Source organism: Lathamus discolor, chromosome 3 (genome assembly GCF_037157495.1).
Source record: "Lathamus discolor isolate bLatDis1 chromosome 3, bLatDis1.hap1, whole genome shotgun sequence".
In the NCBI taxonomy this organism is placed as follows: domain Eukaryota; kingdom Metazoa; phylum Chordata; class Aves; order Psittaciformes; family Psittacidae; genus Lathamus; species Lathamus discolor.
The window spans coordinates 32349676-32374960 of record NC_088886.1 but is presented as its reverse complement, the minus strand read 5'-3'; the positions used below and the strand labels follow the sequence as shown (position 1 = coordinate 32374960).

The 25285-nt window shown below is 41.7% G+C and overlaps 1 protein-coding gene across 6 annotated transcripts in view; it reads right to left on the bottom strand.

The window, feature by feature from the left end:
* The window catches only part of TBL1XR1 (TBL1X/Y related 1), a 114840-nt gene extending 90761 nt beyond the window's left edge, over nt 1–24079 (bottom strand). For 4 of the 6 annotated variants that reach the window (XM_065674537.1, XM_065674536.1, XM_065674539.1 and 1 more), the window contains exon 1: nt 23347–24079. The gene's annotated coding sequence lies outside the window, so the exon portion shown is untranslated. Of the gene's footprint in view, nt 1–22289; nt 22351–23346 lie in introns of those variants that run through there. The other 2 variants (XM_065674540.1, XM_065674541.1) reach the window with 1 other exon arrangement.
* Nucleotides 24080–25285: the final 1206 nt, after the last annotated feature.

Sequence of the window (25285 nt, the reverse complement as noted above, 5' to 3'; positions counted from 1 at the left end):
AATTATAATTAACAAGATGATATAGGAGGAGAAATCTGGTCTCAATCAGTACTGAATGCTTGTGTTCTTGCTCGTTGAAAAAGGAAGTTAAACTTCATACCGAATTTTGCAATCATTCAGCATGGCCTCCTGATAATTTTGCTTCCACTAGCATGATAAAAAACCCCAGTATTTCCTAAATGCAATAAAAAAAAATAAAGGAACACTAATGAACGGGAGCCCAAACCGGCGGGTAACCAGGATAACACAAGATCACGTTGCAGGCTCTGAATCTCCACTGACTTCCATGCAGCTTATTCCTCACTTTTTAAGGGAAGACCACCAAAAGCCACTTGCCCTTGCACAGAATTATATCTGTGACCTCACGTTCTCTGAAGGATCACAACTGTAACGTGCACAGGTCTGAAACTAGACACCTAAATGAAAAATATGCTACGACGAATATATGCATCAAATACAAAGCACCAGAAATTCTCTCCCACAAACACACACTCTTATTTTAGTCTCAAATACATTGAAGCATGGTACTGCAACTGTCGATACAACAGTTTAACTGGTTGGAGGCTGCATTAGCTCCCAAACAGAATTACATTTTTTGCCTTAAAATTTGACTATTTTGTCTAATTCAACAAGGATGAGGACAACAAAAAAGCCTTGTATATCAAATTTTAATATATCAAAAACATCAAATAAAAATTGCCACCCCAACTTACTGTCTGCAGAACATACTCCAGAAACAGTCCCCTCTAAAGGGGCAACTCTGTCTTACAGATTGCCTAAAATCCAGAAAAATGGACAATCAATCTTACACACTGCCCCTCTAATGGGAAGACCACTAAAAGTCAACTAGTCCATGCCTAACAGTGAAACTACAGCATACTCTGTATACCCATGTTACCCAGCGTCATCTAGAAATTCATATGGTGAACATCACCCTAGCTCTCAACAGTTTTCAATGAAATAATTAAATGTTCTTCTCAACTGAGTTCACTGTGAGCAAACATATGCCAAGAAGTTACCTTTCCCTTCCCATTTGAAACCTGTACACTGCACATTACTTAGGTAACCATCCTGCACCACTCATTCTCAACTAAAATACCCTGAAACTGGCTATTAAACAGACGCACCCACTGCAATCCAAAGGACAAAAAGCAACTTCCTTCAATTGTGGTGCAGATGAAAGGTATTAGTAAGAAAACACTCAAATTACTGTTAGCAAATGAAAGTAAAACGTTCCACATATCCTTCAGCAACAACCCCCAGAAGATCAATCTTCACAGCCTTTACTTTAACAGTTTCTCACTCCAGGGCCATTCCCAAAGCCAATTTAATTCTTCCCACGAGCTGTCTTCCCTTCAGTGATACCTACCCTCTCCATACTTAAAATGCACGCCAGTTTGTATTTCTGTCAACTCCAGCCTGACCTGCTCATGAAACATAAGAAACTCTTATCAGATTAGTCCACAAGCCACCCAAACCATTACAAGATTTTCTCCCAGCAAAGGCTGGGATCAAAGCCAATCATATTGTCAGCATGAACTTGCAACAGAGAAAGTCAATACAAGATGGGACTTCTCAGGCTATGAAGTACATCTCATCATCACCAGCAGTAAATGAAAACAGAAGTCCTTTCTCCTCTGGGAGCCACTTATTTTCATAAAAAATGAAGTCTGATTTTAAAAGATTAGTGTTCTAGGTCACAGTCAGATCAGCACTTCAGTACACATAAGATGATTCCTATCAGCTGAAGACATTATTTTGAGCTTCAAAAAAACATACCGATACAAGGAAACCGGACCTTGAGATACCAGACAGAGGCTCAGATCTGGCTATAGTTTAATGTCTCGCCTATAACCAGGGTCCTAAAGAGCCTTTCTTACTCTCCTGTGTACCAAAATATGAGTAAGAGTTCTCTGCGTAACTCAAACCCTAAGTGCTCTGACTTTGGCTTCTTCCTCACTGAGCACAGGGGATCAGAGCTGCAGCCCTGCCCAACACCAAAGAGGAGTCAATAAGCTTTCTGACCCCAGCAGAAATATAGACTTAAACCATCTGAGGCCTCAAATGTAGGCAGCAATGGGAATAGCATTCTTTTCTTTAGGTGTTACCAAAAATCTTCAAGATGGCATTACTAGAAAGGCAATCTGGGTCATGTTTCTAACGCAAGAGGTCACTCCAGTTGCTTGACCCAAGTTGTCGCTAAACTTCATGCTGAACACAGTGAAAGCAGGACACAGGCAAACTCAGCTGAAAATCACACAGACTCCACATAGGAACGATGACAAGAGTCCAGGCATTTTAATTACATCACACTTATATTTCCATCCTATTTAAATAATCATTTGCACACAATTAATTTCAATTATTTGCATGCCTATCGTAGGAATTGAGAGATTTTATTAAAAGGTAAAACAAATAGTATTTCAGACAAAGCAATTTTATAGGGACCTTGCAATGAATTAATTATAAGCCAATATAATGAACCAAAACATAAAAATTACCCCATAAATAACTCCCTCAGTCTTCCCATGCCACCCACATTCCAGTAATCATACTGGCTCACTGAATACTAGAATAATTTCCACCATTCAAATTGAGCAGAAAGAAAACTATTCCATTTGCACACATGCACCAGCAACTGTGAGAGAACATCAAATCAAGCACCAGCAGTCAGAAAGTCACCGAGTTTCACAGTATGTTTGAACGGCATTCAAAGTGTTACAATTTTTCCACCTCAAAATACACATTGCAAAAATGTATCTTTTGAAGATATAAAATGAAATAAATGAAAATTCAAGCTAGAACAATTCAGGGATCAAAAAATTCTTGCCCTGCTCTTCCTGCTCAAGTTGTTCACAATTGCTTTTTATTATAAATTATTTTATTATAAAATTTCTAACAGTAACCTTACAAAAACAAAAGTAGGGTCAGAACACAGAAACTGGGGGAGGCTCCACAGAGAATCTGGTTTGGTATTGTATTAAGCTGAACAGGTTGGCGAACCGGCTGTTAAAACTGGAAATGGATGAATAATGGGGTTTTATTGAGGAAAGTAAACATGAGAGAAGGAAGGGACAGGTGTTAAGTTAACATTACTGCCATCAAAAACGGTTTTGCTCAGGCAGTAAGGAGGAGTTTGAACAGAAAACAGCACAGCATTATTTCATTGTTTTTGTTAAACAAGCAAAAAAAGGTCCTGAATACAAGTAACCAAACAAAGCAGTGGTAAGAGTAAGTCTGAAGTATACCTGATGTAAATTCCAAGTTTCTTTTAATTTCAACCAAATTTGATATTAAAACCAGAAATACCGGCATCCATTTGTCTATGTGGCACTTGCACCTTCTATTTTCCTCTTACTTCATTTGGTAAAACCACTGATCCTGCAGGAACATGTACTCAGTTCCACAGAGCACACTATTACCTTGTCTAGGCCACCAGTGACCAGTTTTGGTGGGAGATATTTCTGTCTGTATTTTCCAGTGAATGTAGATTCATAACACTCTTCAATATATTGGGATTTTATTTGCTCATGTTCAACAGCTTGACAGCATAGACAGCTAATAAATTACTCTAATAAATTACTCTCTTACTTTTGGATTTAAATCTAAACTATGACTGGTTTCTTGGTAGCTTAAAACTGCACTACACAAAGAGTACTTTTTTTTTTTAACTTTGAGATGCATTCACTGTTAAAAAAAAAAAAAAAAAACCAAAACCCAAAACCATGTACATACACAAAATCAACACCCCTCCCCCCCCCCAAAAAAAAAAAAAATCCCACAAACAAATGAAAAACGAAACAACACACACAAAAAACCACCAAAAAGACAGCTCATGCTGCATCACAAGCATTAATGGTCTTTCAAGACCACATCTTGTATATGTGTAAGGAAAAGTCACAAAAGCCTTCTAGAATTTGCGAATTCCCCTGCAATTGACCCAACAGTACAGGGAGCTCCACACTGTTTGGACAACATTTGCCCTGCAGATGCAGATCTCACTACCACCCACCACCTAAAGGAACAGTGTAATTAATGGCCTGATGCAAGGATTTCAGAAGCTGTATTTATTCTGCCGTGCCGCTTCAACGAATGTAAGCAGATAAAAATCCTAAATCACTGAATATTGTTACACAACTACCTCCTTGTGAAATTATATTCAAAAAGCTCTAGCATCATTTCATTTCCTCTGCTCATTTCATTAACTTTCCTTCTACTCATCATTCCGCTACTGTCCTTCCTAGCCCTAGGATTTATTAACTTGAGTGAAAGCGATTCCAGTGTTTCTACTAAAGCAACACTTGGGAAATGTCTAGTATCTATATTTATACATCTCTAGAACTGGTAATAAACATGTTTTTAGTATTGCCACACTATGTTTTTTAATGAGACCTCATTCCTTGTCTCTGTTTACCAGGAATTACGTTGGCCACAACTGAGTCCATATTATTATACCACATAACAAGAGTTTGGAAGGCTGAACGGAAACTTTGGTTCATATATGAAGGAACGCTTAACGGCTAGGGACTGGCATTCTCCCTGCGTCTGTGGATAGCAAGGCTACTCAAGACATATACTGGAAGGTATCTAAGGGGAAGGAGATGCCTGGGGAGGTATTAGGTGTGAACGCTCAGACTTTAGAGCTTATTTCCATCCATATCCCAGCCACAGTGACTTTCATAGGACTGTGCCAAAGACATTTGTCCAAGTCCGAGTGTGTGGTTCCTAGATGACGTCAGATATCTGGGCAGCCAGCCAACTTCCCGTGGAAGTGATTTTAATATTGCTGAAGTTCAATCTAATTGTATTCATCATGTGATCACTTATATAAGGAGCCAGCAGCTTGCACAGGTAGCCTGTATTTTTTAATCTAATAAAACATGTTTGGAAAATACAAAGATATAAAGAGAAATCATATTTAAATTTCATGCCTTCCTCTAAAGCCACTTATTGCAGAAAGAAACAGATGTTAGCCAAGAGAAATTCCACCCTTGCTCGACTGAGACTTAAGACAGCCTATGATGTAAAGCAGAGTATTTTCTCACCTGCAAATTTACAATTGTTCCATACCCATAATTATACCTTAAACATAAAGCCTCGCTCTTTCTACTCACGCTTCATAATAGGTTCTCACCGCCCCAAGGCTTTTCACAAAATTTGCTTGGTTTTTTTCCCTTTGAGATCTTTCTCACAAAACTTTTGTGTAACATACAAAAAACTCCAACCAACCAACCAACAAGCCAAATTAATTTGAAGACAGTTATGTTATGGGTTACTGAAATGACCATTCCTCTTCCCAGGCAGTATTACATCAGTACATCCATGCACACTTCCATCTCTCTGCATTAATTTACCTACTGCCTCATTTTTTTACTGAAGTTATAACTGCACACAGTCAAGCATAACTAAGCCCTGATGTGTGTCCAGAACTCTGGTGGAGCCCTGTCCCGCAGGCATTAAGCAGTGCCACATCAGGAGGCAACATTCTGTAATGCACTCATGATCATGAAGTAGTTCATTGTTAGCAAGCAGAAATAGGAAGCTGCTGAAGTTCCTACCATGTTAAAGCAGGACACTGAACTGAATGTATTCACATAATCAGTGCTCAAGAGCATTCACGGATTAACATGCTCTGAGATATGCTTTCAAACACAAGAGAAAGAAACAGAATTAATGCCACTCCTCCCCTTCCTCTATACTCTTTCAGCCCCAGCCTCCTCTTCCAGTCCTCGTAAAGGGAATATGCACTCACAACACCCAGTTCAGATTTCAGATTCTAGCAGAGTGTTTCCAAGGTCTTTGCTGTCCTTTCTGATCATGTCTCTCTCCTAAATAACAGCTCAGGAGTTCAGTGACAAACAACAGCAGGAGAAGGACAACAGAAAAGGCTCTGTCCTTCAACAATGCCTTTAGGATTCACCAAATGTCTGAAGGACTGTACTAACCATAACAAGATTCCCTCTCCATTCACTGCACTCTCATTACACTTCCATGGAAATCTCCAGTTCGTTTCCACAAATTAAATTTGGACCATTCTCTAGAAGTGCAAATAAAGCAGACAAAAAATTAAATTTAATTAAACACACACATCCCTTGCAAATAAACCAAAACAAACCCACAACCAACCAAAAAAAAAAAAAAAAAAAAAAACAAAACCAGCACACTAAATAGAAAATAAAATAAATAAATAAAACTTAAAACAGAAAACAAAATAAAAGATAAAATCATACAAACAAAAAACGCCAAATCTTTTTTTCCTCTGTGGTATTTTTTGCACAGGACATATTTGCAATAGTCTTAATCGCTCATCACTATGAAGTATATTGTGCAACAAAGTCTTTAAAAGCATTCTCAAATTTTGGAGAAAGTTAATGGAAAAATCTCCATCCAAGTAAGCAATATATTAAGTTAGAGTTTTTTATTATACCAGCCAACATTTAGGAATTTCAACCCTTTCACCTTCATTAAAAAAGGTTTTGTCATCATTTACGTATGTCACAAATGCCCAGTGAACATTAAAATATTTTATTTCAAAGCTTATTCTGCTCTTTCTACACTTTTATTTGGGTACCAGTATGGTCCTTATTATGTCATTTATGCTTTTTAGTATTACACACCACCTCTCTACAGTGATTCACTAGCCTGAACAGTCTGCTGTATTAAGAAATGCAACAAGCAAGCTTCCCTGTGTCAGATTTGTGTTTTACAGAATAACTTCACCTAACACAAAGAACAAAAAAAAAAAAAGGCCAAACCAAACCAAAAGAAAACCAAAATTATCTCCATGCCTGACACAAAGGTCACATCTTTGCCAAACTTTAAGCACATGATCTCAAACAGGAAGCAAAGCTTTTCAAGAAAACTATTCTAGCTAATTTGGCAAGAAAAGGGAGTCTACTCAATACAAGCCTTATCATCAAACATTTCAGCCTACTTACAAAAAAGTAGTGATCCAATTTCCCAAGTTTTTCCCCACTGCAACCACATTTCCACTGGGATCATAACCCTAAGCAATCACATAAACAACAGCATTTCTGTGAGGGCCATGACCCCCTGCAACTTCCTCTCATCCTCCATCACCATCTCTCACTAGAAAAGCCCTGGGACAGAGGCAGAAGGAGGGACAACCCTATGCCCACGAGACCCCAACATTCTACTTTCAACACACCAAGGAACAAAAAGTATTTTTCAGTCTTTCCAATGCCTGCTGAGATTAGGCCCAAAGTCCCAGACAAAAGCAGACCAAACCAAAAAAAAAAAAAAAAACACAAAAATAGGAATCCAGGTCTGCAATCCTGGACTGGCTTTCACCCATGGAAAATACAAGCTGTGACAAGCCTCATTTTGGCATATCCTAACACAAACCACCACCTCTAGCTGAGGCCACCTCAAGCCACCTGCCGCTATTTTGGTGCTGCCAATACTCATGCATGGAGTGGCCCACACACGTATTTATCGTGTGATTTTTCTGGTAAATTATTATCAGTGATTTCTACATAGTGGAACCACCCTTTATAATAGGTAGGAATAAATAGGGCCTTACACATGATAGAAATAAGATACCAGGTCAAAACCCTGCACTTTTTAAAATACTTCTTGGCTAAATAAAATGTTAAGGAAAAATAGGCCATGAATATAACCTAGAAATCCTGAACCACCTCAGTGCAACAGTCACACAAAGGATGCTTCACATATAAATACAGAACAACAAGCATTTCAAAAATTGTCTAGTTTGGTTTCCAATTCATTTTATTAACCCACATTTTGCTTTTGACTTACCATATTTAGGGAAAGAAAAAGGGTATTATGCAGGGAAAAAAAATCATTTTTAGCAATTTATAACCACACAAATACACTCCTCTTAAAAGCAGGCCCAAGGCTGTATGCACAGATCTAACTCTGCTTTCTCTGCATATGCATTATGCAATGCAATGTGATAAATATGTAACCATGCAGTCACACACTGTAACACAAATAGGACACAGTACTCTTCAGTGACCCAAGAGAAGGCAGGCTACACCAGGTTCTACCTGTGATTTCTACACACCACACCCCCCATTCCATATTCGTAATGGTCCAGCACTTATTTTGCAGACTTTTTATATCATTTCCTCTCTAAGGTATGTAAATAATTTAGTCAACAGTAATGCATTATGCAATTTATTTTCAGTCAACAGCACAGGCCTCGTTAGGTGCAATTCATGGGAAGAAGCAGTTAATTATGGTAATTCATCTGCAGACATAGGTGAGCAATTTCACTGTTATTCTACCACCCTACTTAATATGCATATGCTGTATCAGAGCAGCTAAATGGCAACTTTCAAAACTGACATCCCAAGCCCTTATTCTCTAACAAACTCTGAACCTGGGCTTTAAGGCACAGCTACAGTAAACATTGCTTCTGGGAGGCAAAGGAGTCAATTTACACAAAACAACTTGCAAGATCAGGGTTTAAGGTAGTCTACTGAATAGACCTCTACAAGATACTGGAAATAATTCTATGCTATTGTATTGCACTATTTGTGGAATGGTATGTGATCATATAATTAGAGATCATATAGTACATTCACACAAAGAATACTTTAGGGCTTGACGGGGAGGGGGAAGGGGAGCTCTTTTAGAAAAGAAAATTACATTATCTCGAAATTCAGAGCTAATCTCAACAATTCAGAAACACTACCAAAGAGCTTTTCCTTCACAAATTCTAGAGGAATACATTTCAGATCTGATTTCTGCCTCGGGAAGAATTACTTATGAACAAAACCAGCTGTGGTTTTCAGCCATTCAGGAAAGTACTTCAGAAAATCATCCAAAATATGCCAATATTTAAAAAAAAAAAAAAAAAAAAGTGATCCCTAAACTTCAGGTATTTGAATGCAATGATGGGAAGTAAAGAAGGCATTTGGTTCAGAACCAGCACTGAAAGAAGCACTATGCACAGATACTAGAAAAATACCATCAGTTTGGTAGCTAAATCAGAGGAGAGAAAACGAAGGGCAGGTCTCAATTAGAGGCAGGAACAAGGCCATTTCCAGGAGAAGCACTGTGCTCAAGTAAGGCCATTTCCAGGAGAAGCACTGTGCTCAAGTACAGACTGGTTAGCACCTCTATCTGGGGTAGACTCCAGCCTCTTCTGATGACCAGGGCCAGAGGCCATCCAGACTGACGGCACACCCATCCCTGTGACACTTCCTCTGGGGCAGCTCAAGCAGCAGCAACCTGATCCAGCACCTGCTTCTCTGGGGGTCTTGGCACATGCCTTTCCATAGCCTTGAAAGAAGAGTCCTTGATCTTGGGGCTCTTCTTCATTGCACCTTGCCTCCACCCTTCCATAGCCTGTCTGCAGGCTTCAGAAACCAACTGCTAAATGATCCAGCTTGCGTAACTTTAAAAAGCTTGCGACTACAAAAGGGCAGCCTTCTGACAGATCCCAGCCCTCCCGAGTGAAACGAATTAGGAAGTGCAAAAATCACCGAAGCTCCACTTGCTTTGGAGAACAGGCAGCCCACACAGCCAGGTTTGTCTGTACAGTGCTCACCTTCAGCCATAAACCAAGCCTAGAAACTTGCAAATCTGCTTGAAGCCACAATAACTTTAGATAGTCACTGCTTTAATGATAGAAGGCACAGAAATTTTATGTCTTGAAGGTCTCAGTGGAGCACAGGTCCAAGATGCATGTGCCCAGACAGACACTCAGACAGTTTTAATTTTAACCTTATATGCTTTGATCCAGCCTCAGGACTAAAACATTAGTGGTCTCCAGCTTGTTTATGACTGACTACATATGCTAGACCGTGTTTTGCCAAAACTCATGGCTAAAATAAAAACAGCATTCAAACAGCACAAAACTTCATGAACCAAATAAACAACACATTGCAAATATTTAAGACTTCCAAGCAAAGGCTATTTCCGTAAATTTCAACATTTAAACCGGCAACAAAGCATTTCAGACACTGAAACAAATGACTGGCTAAAAATCGCTACCCCATCATCATCATTTTAAACGGTTCATTTTTCTGTTCTGAAACATGCACTCAAACCATAACTGAACAAATATACATATCCTAGCTGTTAAAACAAAAAAATTTGCTTAGACCAAGACTAGAAAACCATCAGCCCCGAAAATTACCTTTGCAGAGCCTTAATGCGTCTGAAAATGGCTTACTTGCTAAACATGACAAGCAAATTCCAAAATAAAGGGAAACCCTTTCCCTCAGCACACACACTAATATTCTTCTTTACTGAAGGCTGGATCATTTCCAGAAAACCTGAATTGACTTCAATGGAGCGATGATATATTTCTTACAAAGAACATGCAGACTGCCTCAGAATACAAGAAAATAGTTCAACTAAGAAAGGGCTTCTCTCAGCTCTTCTAAAAATACCCAAGGATCACACTTAAAAGTGATTTTTTTTTTTTTTTTAACAATTAGGGTTTGACTACATCAACAGCTATATCTGCTGATATGTATGCATCTATAGATACGTATTACACTAAACAGGAATTAGACACTTTCCTTCTGGAGTCATTCCAAGAAACTGCAAACGCACTGTAAATTCACGCTTTTAACTTCCAGCCATGCTGCCTAGAGAGTGTAAATACATTCGTGTAAAGTTTAAGGGATTTATTAAAATGCTAGCAAGATTTTCTTTCTAAATTAACCAGAGGATACTTCTCAGTGTGCAGTGAAAATAACTAAAGTCACGATACAAAAGCATGACTTACAATAGCAAAACCCAAGTGTACACAACTGTAAGTACTATTCCCAAACCGAAGAGATTTCCCGAAGTTAAAATACTCCCTAAAATTTCATTTTCCAGCAGATGAAAAACATCCAAGCAACATATGAAAACAAGACAATGTAACAAGAAGCATGTGCTCATCAGGAACACAAGCATAACTGTGCTCCTCAGGACTGCAATGTGCTTTAGGAGGCACCTACTCTGCCAGGGAAAACTCTCACCAGAAAGACACAACCTAAGTTAGGACTGTGTATCTTGTATAAGCATTTCTCTTGACAACACCTGCAATGCTCTATCTGCCGGAGGCACACAGCTATGATAAGATAAATATCACTGGTTCCTAGAAAGGACATTAAAAAAAAAAACAAAACAAAACAACATTTTCGTGCAAGCTTGTAAGTTTGCTTAACTATATATCTATAAACAAGAACCATTTAGGAAGTTATTAAAGGAGACTTGCCCAAATGATATTGTAAGCACATAACAAAGACCATGTCACCACTTATGTCTACTTTATGTATAGACAAACCCAAGCAGTCAAGACAGTATCAGTAACAGTCACTACATACAGAAAGGCTCATGACGGACTGGCTTAACTATTAGCTGGCCCACTGCAGTCTGCAAAGATTTTGCCTGATAGCAAAGATGACGTGAGAAGTTCATGTCCCACCCTTACCTACTGCAGGCAGGTTCATTCCTATGGATTAACTACAGTTTACCACCACCTTTGTGGTAACAATGCAAGCATTTGTGGAGTCATGTTGTAAACTGGATCAGCAAAACCAATAGATGTTAATACCCCCCACAAAACAGCAGTGGGTTTTAACACAATCCTCACAGAGATTATGATTGTAGGACCAATAAACCGCTGTACTGGCATGGCAGGTGAGTCAATAAACAATGGCAGATGACAGAAACTTTATTTCCAGACACAGTGGTTCACAGAGCTCCACCTGTAGCTTTTGCTGTGTCTCTATTTCACAGACAGCAGTATCAACTCAGGGGTCCCACCGCACCAACTCCCACCTCCACCACTGGGACAAGCAGATAGCTGCAGAAACCCATCCCTGAAGTGGCTCCATCAAAGTTCAGCCATTCCCTGCCCCAAAGAGCTGCCAGGGCCTACAAAAAGTGCAGGCATCTTAAAACTTTGTGTAAGGTTGCATCTCCACATTACTAAGGAAACAAACATGCCTAACTTTATGAACAAAGTAGCCCAATTTCAACATCATTCTCCATTATGCGCAGGCACTATCAGAAAGTATTTCCAAAGTCAAGGACCATGTTTTGTCCAAAATAAAGCTAGAAGAGAAGCACAAACCTATGAAAATAGAATGAGCACTTGCCTAAACTAAAACCTCTTAAGCAAGCAGATGCTGAGAACTAAAACAAAAGCCACTTCACACTGCTACGCAGCCTTTCACCAGAATATGTCAGAGCAATGAAGTGATCTGAAAAAACTCCTGCTAAGTATTAAATTACAGGTGCATGGGTAAATTTGTTAATCCATTTGCTAAGGTCACACAGTGGCAGAAATAGCAGATAATCCTGACACCAGCTTTCTGTCCTAATCGTTATGTGGACAGAAAATCTTCAGTGATGTAAACTAAAAATGAAGTAAATGCAGGTACATTAGGTGAACCCAGAAAAGCAAAACTGTGGGTGTGGGGAGCAGAGGTGTACCTCTGGGAATCCACTACAGACCTAGACAAGCATCTGAAAATTTAGAGTGAGAACTTATAACCAAAAAGTAATTCCATAATTCCCTCTACTCAAGCAGTCCCTGTGAAGGGACTGTGTAGACAAACTGCAACCATGCTCAAAAAAGAAGTCTGAAAACCTTGAACAGTAACCCACAAGATATATTCTGTTACTGCATAGTACCCACAACAGTACGCCAAAAGCTTGTCATTCATTGTGTACTGGAACCAAAGCAGTATTTTACAGACTGCCTCTAACCCACCAAAACTGGCGAAGTTTTCTAATACCAGAGGGCAGACACACACACAGCTGACATTATTGACATGCAGTCAAGAATACTAGGTCAATTGCTACAAGCTTGAAAATTTCTACCAGCTTTAGCACACTATATATGAAAGCATCCTGGTAATACCCACTATGGAGCTTGAAAATGCAAGACTGTTTGGTGAATGCTCTTGTATTGGTGTAAAACATACTGCAAGCACCAGTTTCCGAAGAGGAAGAAGCAAGACCATGAGCTGACAAAAGAGAAAAACTTATTCTAAGAATCAAAATACTGAACCAGACAATGAGCTGGATTAGCATTATTAAGATGTGCTAAAAACAACAACATAATAAAATCACTGTAGGCCAGGAAGATTACTATTTCTCTTCTTCCCTAGGCAAAACTCTCAGCAATTTCAAATGGGATTCTCCCCAAGACACAGCTGGATGACTACATCCACAGACTCCACGTGCCAAGTGGAGTCAGTCTCCATCTTAGTTACACTACACATATCCTGATTACAGGGATTTATCAACAGCAAGAGTAATCTAGAGGTGATTCACAAAACCATGACTTCAGTTGAGATAAGGTTCACTATTATCATCTCCAGTGTCAACAGTTTTGCAGTAAAGGACTTACATTTAAAAAGACTTTCAAGCAAAAATTTTTTACTGACTTTTTCAAAAGCACATCTTGCCTTCTCTCCATCCCAAGCACATCTATTTCAAAGCCAGAATACTAGCCTGCTACCCCTAGGTTTCTCTTCGCAACAAGGTAGGAGACAGTTTATGATGCATTAACCTCTTCCACTTATTTTCTTAGGTTCTGGACAACAAAACACGAAATAAAAACGGTGCTTAAACATCAAGCAACAGAGTAGTTCACTTATTATGCAATTTCTAGATGCAAACTCGTTAAAGACAATCTTTCAATCCTGAAGTCATAATTCCGCACACTCATCTGTGCAGCATGGACAAAGGCATCTGTGCGCACGTACCAGCTCGCAGTCTCAAAGCAGTGTTTGTTCACCCAGAACAATGGGGCATGTGACTTGTCAACACTACCCACAATAAAAACAATAAGATAAGGCTGCCACTGATTTCATGATGACTGACTTTGGTTTTGCTAATTTTAAGTCACAATGTCAATAAAAACGTATTTCATTAAAATCCCTTCTTTTAAAAGGCCCAAAGCTAACTTCACACTGCGCTGAGGTTTTCACTCAGACTTCCTCAGCTGTTTGCGTTTGTACCAAACACACAAACTCCCCCCCAAAGCCTCCCTCTGATTTTATCAGTTGGATGGATCAATGTTTCATGCCTAAAGCCAAGACTATTTTTATCAAATACAGGCACTGCCAAAACTTGTCCTCTCTGTTTCCTGCCCTGCATGCCTGTCCCAGCTACCCCTCTGCCCGCAGGCAGGCCACTTGCTCACCTCTCTTTGGTGCCCCACTCACTGCCAGCAGCACAGTCTGCAAAATGAGACTTCCTCAGCAGCAGAGCAGGTTTTGTTTCACCACAGACCAGGGCTGCACCATCCAAACTCACCTAACCTCTCTGGTTCAAAAGGGCTACATAGGATCAAGTTGTGTATGTAAACTTAAGCTAGGAGAAATGGGAAGAAAGCAGAGACAACCCAGAGAACAGAAACAAAAAGGCACCAATTTGGTTTAAAGAACTGGTGAAAGAACAGATAAGGCAGGTTCAAAACGACAGTGAGAAGAGAGAAACCCCAGGAAAAAAAAAGGGGGTGGGGGAGATCAGAAAAAAATCAAATAAATCCTTAGGAAGGGATAATAATAAAATGATGCAAACAGTCAGGCCTGAAACAAAACACCCCTGTATAGCACATTAATTTGCCATATTTGTGCTACAGCATGGAGAAAGGAGCAGAGCCAAGCAGAGGAGAGGGCACAACCATACTGACCATTGGAAGGGGTTAATTTAAAAAAAAAAAAGAAAAAGAAGAAAAAAAAGTACAGTCACACTATTTGTCTTTTAATTACACAGGGGAGCCTTAGGGGATTATTTCAATCACACAGGAGAGTAGCAGGCCCAACAGCACCAGACTAACAAATAAAAGTAGGCAGCAACAGACACACGGCAATATATTACAGTTCCAAACTTCCACCCTTTGCAGGAACATTAATGCAAGCGAAGTCTGACTAACCTGAGCTCGGAACAAGTGTTTTTAAAAAACAGTGTATTTCTTTCTTTTCACCTTGAAAAGCTCTGCTCCACAAGTGGGTAGTTACAAACCACAGCTGAGAGAGTGGGAGGCACATTAAGCACGCAAATAAGATTTCATATATTTTAACACTATCAGCTGCAGCTTCCTGGAGCCCTTCAGCAATATCCAGCGTACACAAGCCTTGCTGCTGGCACACCAGAGAACCTCAGGCTACATAATGGACACTCTCTTAGCCGGATTCAGATGCTGCATTTCACATACTCTCCGAGTCACTCATATGAAGTCATCCACAGAATCAAAGAGCGAGTCAAAACACATCAGAAGTGTTTTCCCTGGCTACCTCTGAAAGTTTCCATCCCTTTTTTTTTTTTTAAAGTCTTCTTTGCATTTCTGTCAATACATATGGCATATTTAAAAGTCCAGCGTTGTGCCCAGTACACACAAGCAACCAGTATCTCCCTAACACAGGACCCCAGCTGTGTCCCAGACACCAGGACCATGAGGAGAGTGACTAATACTCAGCTTGGTGCTTCTACAACCAGCCCACAGAACCATACAGAAAGCAGAGGGATATTTTTAAGACATAAGCAATGCCCATCTATTTTATCAGGAAGTAAGGAGGGCTGTGGTGCCCAGACACTTCAATGGGACGACCAAACGGCTGAGGAAGCTTCTTGTTTGTTTTCAATGGAACAGACTCTTAGAACTTACTTTCTAATGTATTTAGTGTTTACTATACGTTCTGCAAGAAAGAATTTTACAAAGGGCCTTGATGAACTGGAAATAAACAATCCACATCAAAATAACTTTGCATGTGTAGACAGTAGAGGAAGCAACTAACATGGACTTTGCCAACAGTAAGATAAACACATTGATATTTCTAATGTAATCAAAGGCCATTCAGAATCTGCCCTGGAAGACAGTCATAAAAATACAAAGCATTTTTCTTACAACTCAAATAGCTGTGACAAATATTTTCTATAATGGTGAAAGCTGTTGGGGAAAAAAAGAAGTTGGTTTCTATTAATCAGCTACATTTAGATATCCGTTCTTGCCATCAGATTAAGCCCACCAAAACTGCTTAGTAGGCTGTTTCATTGTATTTTGGTTTAAGTTTTATCGCAATTCAACATATTGAAGTTTCATGCTCCTGACTTTTTTCATCTTACACAGTGCTATAAATTTACAGGATACACCAGATAGTGAAATTCAGCTGTGCATTTGAAATAAAGTGAAAAAGCAGGCACCACAGCTGCATCAGCAAAACATTCACACTACACAAGGTACAGACCTCACCTTTCTAAACCCCAGATCTGCTGCATTAATTGTGGGAACCAGCTAATCCATTGCTACACAAGGTATGTTTCTAGCACAATTTATTGCATGACAACACTAATGGATGGTTTGACAACACTGTTCCTCATTCTCCTCCGTCCACATTTGTGCTAACTTCGCTTTGAAAGTACCTTAAAAAGTATTAAATCTGAACAAATGTAACCCCAAAGTAAATGTTACAGATTCACAAATATCATCATGGCAGAAATCCATATTTTTTACAAAGCACTTCCTAATTAAAACTTATCACTAACAGTCTGTATTTAGGAATGCATGTTTTTGTGTTAATATCCAAGTAAAAATTTCTGAACTAGAGAAGAATGTTGACATCCATACAAAAATTAGCTGTGATTCATTGTTTATCAGTTGTCTTCCCTTTACAGAACACCGCACACTGAGGGACATATTGCCAAAATGAAAGCACCAGCACTTCCTTTAACCTAATATGAGACAAATAAATACAATTCAACAGCCTCTAAATCTCACATGTCCCACTTTTTTGACCCAGATCTCTTATTATTTCCCCACAGGTCTGTGCAATAGCAAAACTACTTTTGCCCACGAATTTAGACATAAACTAAAAGAGGAAAATCATCATTTCTGTGAGCTAAACAAACCTAGAAGCAGGAGGGGAGGGTCAAGAGACAGACTCATCTCTGTTAAGATCAACCGGTATTTTAAGGTAAAATTTTCAGCCACACTTAACACTCTCCCCCAAATGTTGCAACTAATGGCAAAAATTCTCATTTGTTCCAACAGGACTGTAAGTTAAGACCAGTACCAGTGGTACGTGAAAAATATTTCAATATTTTTATTACTATTTTTACAAAGCAAAAATGTATTTTCAGAAGTCATGCTGACACTCAAACATTAATCAGCCTGGCCAAAACACACAAAAGAACTATAAAACTTGTTACTCCTCTTCTTGGCCAGCCTGGACACCTTCTTCCAGGACAATCAACTGTGTCTTCTTTGCCTGGTACTTTTAGGGAATCATCAGGGGACTGAAATTCACCTACCATGGGCTTACAAGCAGGTGAATTCCCAGCTCAGAGTTTGCCTGTGACAGGTCTCCTGTGTGAAGAGCTTGAACTTTACCCTGTTAATGTCAAATGGATGCAGCTTTTAGGATAAGTTATATTTAGGGCTCTAGACCTTGACAATTTGTGGGTTTGGAAGTGGGCACAGTATTTAGCACTACATTTTCACAAACAGTAAATATTTGACCCTTAACTCATAACCTTGGGAAAATGCTCCACAAATAGGCTGTACAGAGATCTTTTCTGCATGCTCTCTAGCCACCACGAGCAGGCACATAGCTGCATACAGAAGTTTCCAGAGTCGCTTTCACAGTGCTAATTCACAGAAATCTACCATCACCCTGCTGTCAGTGCGGTTCAGTGGGAGGTCTGCATGCAGCTGGGGAAGCAAATGAATCATTCCCCAAACCACCAATGGGTTAAATGGAGCACTAGCATTAGCGGCAGAGACAGCTGCTTGCCTGCCTTGCCAGGTGGCAAAACTACTGCCCTGCTGAGGGGGAAGGGAAGGCCTTCTACTCACACCATACCAGCTAAAATTTCTAGTAACGCACCTCCAGTAACCTGAAATAACTCTCAGGACGTCTGCATATGGCACATGGTTGTACAGAGTGTCTCTGTAATACACACTTACCCTGAATAGAGCTGGAAACGAATCTCAGATAAAATAAAAAAAAATTAACATAAATAAACATAAAAACATGTAACTGTTTTTTCCCCACATGATTCTGAATTTTCACTGCTAGACATTACTAATAAACAAGATTGCTCCTTTGCAACATGGAGACTTACAATAATAAACACAAGGCAGAGTACACAACATAGCCTTTTACTAATACTGCACCCTCACAGGAGCTTGCAACAGCAGCAAGCCGCACACAACCCCTGATTTTTAGAAATGGTAAGCACACACAGACTGTCAACTTCACATGCAACTCTGGGGGCCCAGCATCTTTGAAAATCTATTAGTATCTTACTTTACAGATGCAGGTGCCCATTTATACTTTTCAAAAGTCATATTTGCACCAAGCAGAACTACAGAACAAGTCCAAGGGCCTGCTATCCACTCCCACCACACCATGCTGCCCCACTCTCTCGGAGCTGTGCAGGGTCACACAGCAGCACGATCGGCCACACGCGCCTACATGTAGCCCATCACGAACCAGCTCAGTGCAACCAAGCTGACACCCAGTCTGCTTGTGTTACTCATCCTGAAAAAAACTAAGTTGATTAGAACGACGTTAGTATCTCTACATAGCACTGAATAACACTATATATGCTTACATTCAAAGACAAAGAGGGGCCTCTTTGAAAGATGCCACATACATGGCCGAAACAATTCTGTATAATTCCTCATCATCACTTCAGGGGTTCTTTCAGCAGGTTTTTCAGACAGCTACATCAATTCACCAAGAATTTTTCTTATTGTTTCTACAGGTGAGAAACCATTCTCAGAAGTCCTTCTAGCAATCAGCCCATCCAAGAAAGCAAGTGAGCAGGGTAAGGTGCAACACCATCAATTTCACTCATTGGCTAGCCAAGCCAGCTAGAACCTATGCGCCCAACCGGTACCTGCATTTTCCCCTGTGGTTACACATCCTTCAGCTCAGTGACCACTTATTTCTTATCCAGGAAGAATTTTTTTTAAGGCTCTGTATCAATATAAAAAGGAGAATCAAAAGGATGTCACAGAAGGCTATGTGGTAAAGTATAAAAGATCTGCATTTTAGAGCTATGTATGGTCCTATAGATCCTTTAGAACCAACCAAAGGAAAACTCACCTTGAGTTCAAACATGGCCACAAAACTCCAGGGCATTTTTGTATAAACAAATTCAGCCTTGTTTTCATTACGAGAAGGAAGAAAAGGGCCTTCTCATCTTGGATTAGATACCACAAGATAGAACCCTAATGAGGAGAAGTAGTTCACAGTTTTCACACAAACTGGCAGAGTGATTTCTACACCAGACTTTGGTACTTTTTCACTCAACTTATCAACTCTCAAGAAGTGACAGCTGTGCTGCCTCATCTTTGCTATCTCTTATCCCAAGTTACTTAATTCAATCTCATATCAAATGATATTTCTTATTCCTCATTTCATTGTCATACTTTATCTCAGAGGAAACCAATCGGGAGATTAATAAAGCAGTCTCCATCTACTCTGCTTGAGATCACTGGATGAACATTTTTCCAGTAAAGTCACCATTTCCATTAAGCTACTTTACAGAAATTAAGACCATCTAACTTCACGCTGCAGTGCTTAGAAAGCTGAATGTATTTCAGACAGGGTAGCTTAATCAGTATCACAAAAATAGGAACAGTTTCTTCATCACCTGTTAATTTGAAGGAACTACATCAATGCTACAGTGCAACTCAAAACACACTGAGAAGAGGTATCAACCATAGTTCCTAATGAAAAACTTATGACACTTCTTCCCCTAGCACAAATACTATATTTTAAAATGAGCATGCAATGAGTATATTTTCGCAGCACGCACGTTTTGTAGAACCAAACATGTATAATTATAGAGTGTGTGCACACACTTTCACTTCTCTCCCAACCTGCATCTACTTGCATGAGCTGATGTTTAGGGCTTTAAATATAGTCATTGTTACACCCTATATTTTGCATGTGTATGCATGCAGAAACACACACACAGACCCCAAAGATTGTCAGGACACATAACAGTATCACAATTCTCAATATAAACAACACGAACTAGATTAAAAATTAGTTGTATTTCAGTATGATACAATTCAGTATCACAATATTACAGTACTGACAAAACACACTCCTGCAGTACACCCTGTTCTCCCCCTCCCCTTCAAAGCAGACTGGACCACTTTATGACCTCCCTATCCCAGTTCAGAAGGGAAAGAGCTGGTGGCAGGGTTGTGTCTGCCTCTCCTCTGCTTGCCAGTAATGTCCTCTCCAGCAAGGTGTCAGAATTCACATGAGCACCACCATCCTGAGCAGCTATGGGGGGAATGGAAGAGACAGGCAAAGCAAGCAAAAACTGGAGGGTGGTGGTCATCTCCTGGGATTCCAGATGAGAAGAGGGAACAGGATTAGTGAGGGAAAGGTATCCCAAAAGGTGCCATGCCTGCCACTGCCCCAGCTTTCCCCAAAACACTAAACAGTGCTGTGATAAAAGAAAAAAAGTACCAGTGTCATGAGTCACATCCTATTGCCCACCACTAATACAAAACACACTTCTGTGAGCAACTTCAGACATCTGCAGAGCCTATTCAGCTGAACTAGACCGCTGATGTTCACAAAGTTGTGTGTGTTTCTTCACAGAACTTCTTGACTTCTGCACAACTACATCCTTGTAGGATGTGGGTCTTTACTGCCACTACAAAATTTATAACAGCAAACACATTCTGACTCAAATGTGAAGTTCATGTTAAATTAAATCCCAGAACCAAAATTGAGTTAGGTAAAGTAACTCAGTTTGCTTTACATTATTCAGATTTGTTCTTCCCAACTAAAAAATATTACTTGAAAACAACATTCTCAGCAATTTTGACCATTTCCGCTAATCCATTCAGAGCTTCTTTATGCTTAGGGCTGTAGCACTTTTTAGCACCAAACTCTTTCATGATGGGAAAATGACTATGACGTACTGCTGTTGGGTGCTTAGTGCTTGCACCATGCCTGACAACTTCAAAGCATTACACAAACATCAATAATTATCATATATAGAGTAAAACTGAAAGAAGTATTCATATTAAAAAAAAAAAAAAACCAAAAAAAACCACCCTCACAGTGAAAAAAGAGAAGTCGTAACTACCTGTCTGAAGAGGAAAAGAGCTTAAGCAACAGAATCTCCTGTAATTATTGCATTTTTTATGCTACACACATGCATTATGGTCGTGGAAGTTTAAATGAACAAAAAATCATAAACTCTCACCTGGTCTTACAAAAAAGGAACTTAAAAGTCCAAAAGCCAACCCCCAACTCCTTTCATACATTCAAATTACATTTCCTTCCCCTTTCCTTGTGCAGTGAGAACGAAGTATTTTCCAGGTGTTCTCAATAACAGTTTGGGAGGCATGCCACTAAGTTCCCAAGACACAGTACCACATGAACCCTGTTCTCATGGAGACAAATCCACCTTCCCCTAAGAAAACTTCAGGCCAACAGTGCACAGGCTCAGGTGATCTTAGGTAAATAATACACCACATAGCTATTCCACTAGATCTTAACCAAAAGCAAAGGGGAAAAAAATCACTATAAAAGAAAAAAAACACAGAAAGTTTGCTGTGATCATTTACAGGGCACCACCTGCACCCTAAGCACTATCACCAAAACAGTATGGCCTTCTATTTCTATGACTAAGAGGAAAAAAACCCTTCCACAGCTCATCCACTAATACACAGCCACTTGCTGAAATCCAAGGACACACAAAAGTTTGCAGGATTAGTCCTCAGTTGAAATATATTCTGAAAAGACAGTTAACATACAGATCTCCAAAGGAAGGCCCCAAATCCAACACGAGCCTCACACGAACCAGCCTTCAAGCTGCTTGGAGCAAGATGAGGCCCCACAAAAGCCCTGTGCTACCAAAAGCTGCAGTCCAACTCAAAATCCAAACATCAGCTTTGCAAATGGTGACCTCGCTCTCAAGGGGGCACAAACCACTGCCCCAGTGAACACTAAAAGGGTAGAGACTGCAGATACCAAAGGACCTTGTTAGCATGCTCAGTGTGCTCAGACATTTATTTTAGTACCAGGATAGCAAAGAGTCCAGAATAACTGGTGGGGTTTTGTTGGTTTTTTTTTTTTTGCACAACAAAGACTTGGTTTTCCTGATCATGCTTCTCATGCTTTAACAATAAAGAAGTAATATGCTTTGTGATCCCCTGTCCCCCCCATAAATCAGCTAGGGATTTGATTTACACAGACAGGAAAGCAAGGAAGTTGAGCACACTAGAGAGTAGTAAAAACTTCACCAGAGAACTTCACTTTCCTACACAGCGACCTACAAACCAAACTTTCCTCCAGACTCACGTGTCATCTGCAGCAACGAGCCTCTGCCACACAGCACATACAAAGTTTGCTTTTCGAGGATAAAGTAAAAAGACCAGCAAGTAGAGACTTTTATTCTGTCAGGCTGCTTTAAAAGGAAATTCAGTGATGAAAGATTAAATTCACCTGGAACAACACTATGTTTAACCCTTTCGGGGGTACAACAACAATAACAAGCCACATACTGAAGGACCTATGTCCTCTACCAAGAAAATGTATACACTGCCCCAGCTGAGCAAACCTACCTAGGAGATGCAATGCACGATTTGCACAGGGTTTCGGACAGGGATAAGCCCAAGTAGAGCTAGCTTATGTGAAGTGCCAAGAAGCCGATTTCTGTGCCCAGCCCAGGCCTACTCCCTGCCACCACCACGGGGTATCTCACGTTCCGCCCTGAACTTCTCAAGTGAAACTGATCAATAACTTGGCTGCTCCACGCCTGGGACACACACACACACACAGAGGTCGGACACGGTCTGTGTCGCCTCTTTCCGGCGGCCCCCACCATGAACGGCCGGGCCCCCACCCTGCTTTTCCTCGCCTTCCCCTCCCCCACCATAAGTAAATATGCGGGGAGGGGGAGGGGAAGGTACATTTCCACACAAATCTGGCTAAAAATAGGCCTCTCGCCATGGCTCCCGTGTGCCATTCGCTGCCCAGGCCGGTGTGTGTCCCCCGTTAAATCCTGTAACAAAAATGAAGCGGGATGGGGGAGGGGAGGCCAGCGGCGCGGAGAGGGGGAGGGGAAGAGGGGGTGCCGTTTGCTTAAAAAAACCCCAACACACTCCCCAAAACCGAGCCCCGCGGCGCTCCCCCCACACCCCACAGCACTGATAAAGGAGAGGGGGCCGGGGGGGGCAGGGGCCGCGGCGGGCGTTAGGCGAGCGCCCATCCCCCGCCCGCCTCCAGCCGCCACAACGGCAAACAGGGCGCCCGCCCCCCATTCCCCGGCCCGGCCCGGCCGCGGCCCTCTCCCGCGGCCCCCTCCCGGCCCGCTGCCGGCCCGCGGGGGTCGGCGGTGGGCAGCCCCGGTGCTTACCTTGCGAGCGGCGGCGGAGCGGCGGCTCCCCCCCTCCTTGGGAACGGAGGTACGAGCAATTCACCCTTGTTTGTCTCTCCTCCTGGGTTTTTTTTATACAGCCATATATATATACATACACATCTCTGCCGCTGTGTGTGTGTGCGCGTGTACACACGTACGTGTATCGGTAATGTATATATTATTTTAGCTGAGGTGTCCACACCGAGAGCAGGAGGAGGGGAAAAAAAGGGGGGAAAAAAAAAAACCCAAACCCCACAACCCAAAAACACCACCACACACACAGGAGGAAGGAAAAAAAAAAAAAATAAGCAGCGCGTAGTGCTGTGATATTCAATTATATCCGAGCCAGGGGCCGGGGGGAGGGGGAGGGTGGGGAGAGGGGGGGTTAGAGATTAAGTCCCGAGGAAGGAGGGAGGGGATAAAAAAAAAAGTAATATCTGTGTATGTGTGTGTGATTTAGATTGAGCAGGAATTGAGGCAGAATGTAAAAGCTGTTACTAAGGGAAGGAGCCAAGCGGCTCGGAGCAGCCAGCGGCCCTCAGACACTCCGCGCGGGGAGAAGGTGGCCAGCCGCACGGAAATGGGCGCCAGAGACAGCGCCGCCGCTGAGGGGAGGCAGGGAAGGGAAGGAGCCGGGAGGCGAGGCCAAGCGAGGCGGAGTGGGGCCGGCCTGCTACGGCCGCCCGGCTATACAGACCCGCCGCCCTGGCAGCGCGGGGGTCGCAGCCGGCGAGGGGGATCCCCTCCCTCCCTCGCTGTCTCCCCGCGCTCTGCGGGCAGGCGCAGCGCCGGCCCGGCGGGCGTGAGGCGAGCCGGACCGGGGGGAGCCCGCCGGGCCCCGGCAGGAAGGGGAGGACGCCCGGGCCTGCCGGTGGTGCGGGGCCCGGCAGTCGCCCGGGGCCTGCGCCCGCTGCTCGGGGGACCCCGATGGAGCGGGGAAGGGCCGGCGGCCCCCGTGCGAGCAGGCGGCGTGGCGCAGCCCTGGAGGTTTTTCGAGGAAAGCCATTAGTTTGCGCTGCCAAAGGCGCTTGTGTAAATGCAGGATTTAACATGGTGGTTTGCTTCTTTCTTTGTAGCGCGCTGCTGTTGGCAATGGCAGCCGGCACTGGCGATCCAGCCCTGCTCGGGATGCGGCGCGAAGCTTGTGCCTGGGCCCGTTATTGCGTCTACCCTGTAATTTTATGTAATAAAAAATAATCCTCTACAGTAATAATGCCGTATCCTACCTGGGTGCTGTTCAGTTTTAGAATTGAAATGCTATTTATCGTTTACATCACTTGTTTTATTTTTTAAAGCAGGCTTTGTTAATCAAAACCATATTCATCACTAGGCAATCCTTTCTCTCTTAAAATGCTTTTGAAATAACATTTCACGCTCTTGGGCATTGGTCCAGCGCTCTCATGTCTGCACACTGGCACCCATGCAGAGTCCCAGTGACCACAAACCCTGCACACATCTGACATCAACATCAGATCTCATTCCTGCTTGTGCCAAAGGCTCCCCACACGCATAAGCCCAGGTCTGCCCAAATGGGGTTCCCGTATCACTGTGTTTGTGGAGGACTTGCTTTTACTGCAGCTGGCAAAACCAGAAAATAGATGGGCCATTTGAACAGAGCTCAGCCTTGCTGAAGAGTTATGCTAGTCATAAGGTGGCAGTTCTGGAGTTAAGGGTGGATTTTACTTTCAGCCTAAGGACTGGGACATACCATAGGCAGATTTCATCTACATGAGCCTCATCTCACAGTAGATGGGACCCCTTGACTCTACAAAGCCTGGATGAAAGCAGATGTGTGGGTCTCTGGGTGTAGGATCATCTCACAGTGCTCATGTTGTTCAGGGTCAGGCATTTTTCTCTTTCTTCTATGAAGAAGAATATTTAAATACTTGGAGAAAACAGATTTTTTTTCCATTGCAGAATCATTAAATTCTGAGAA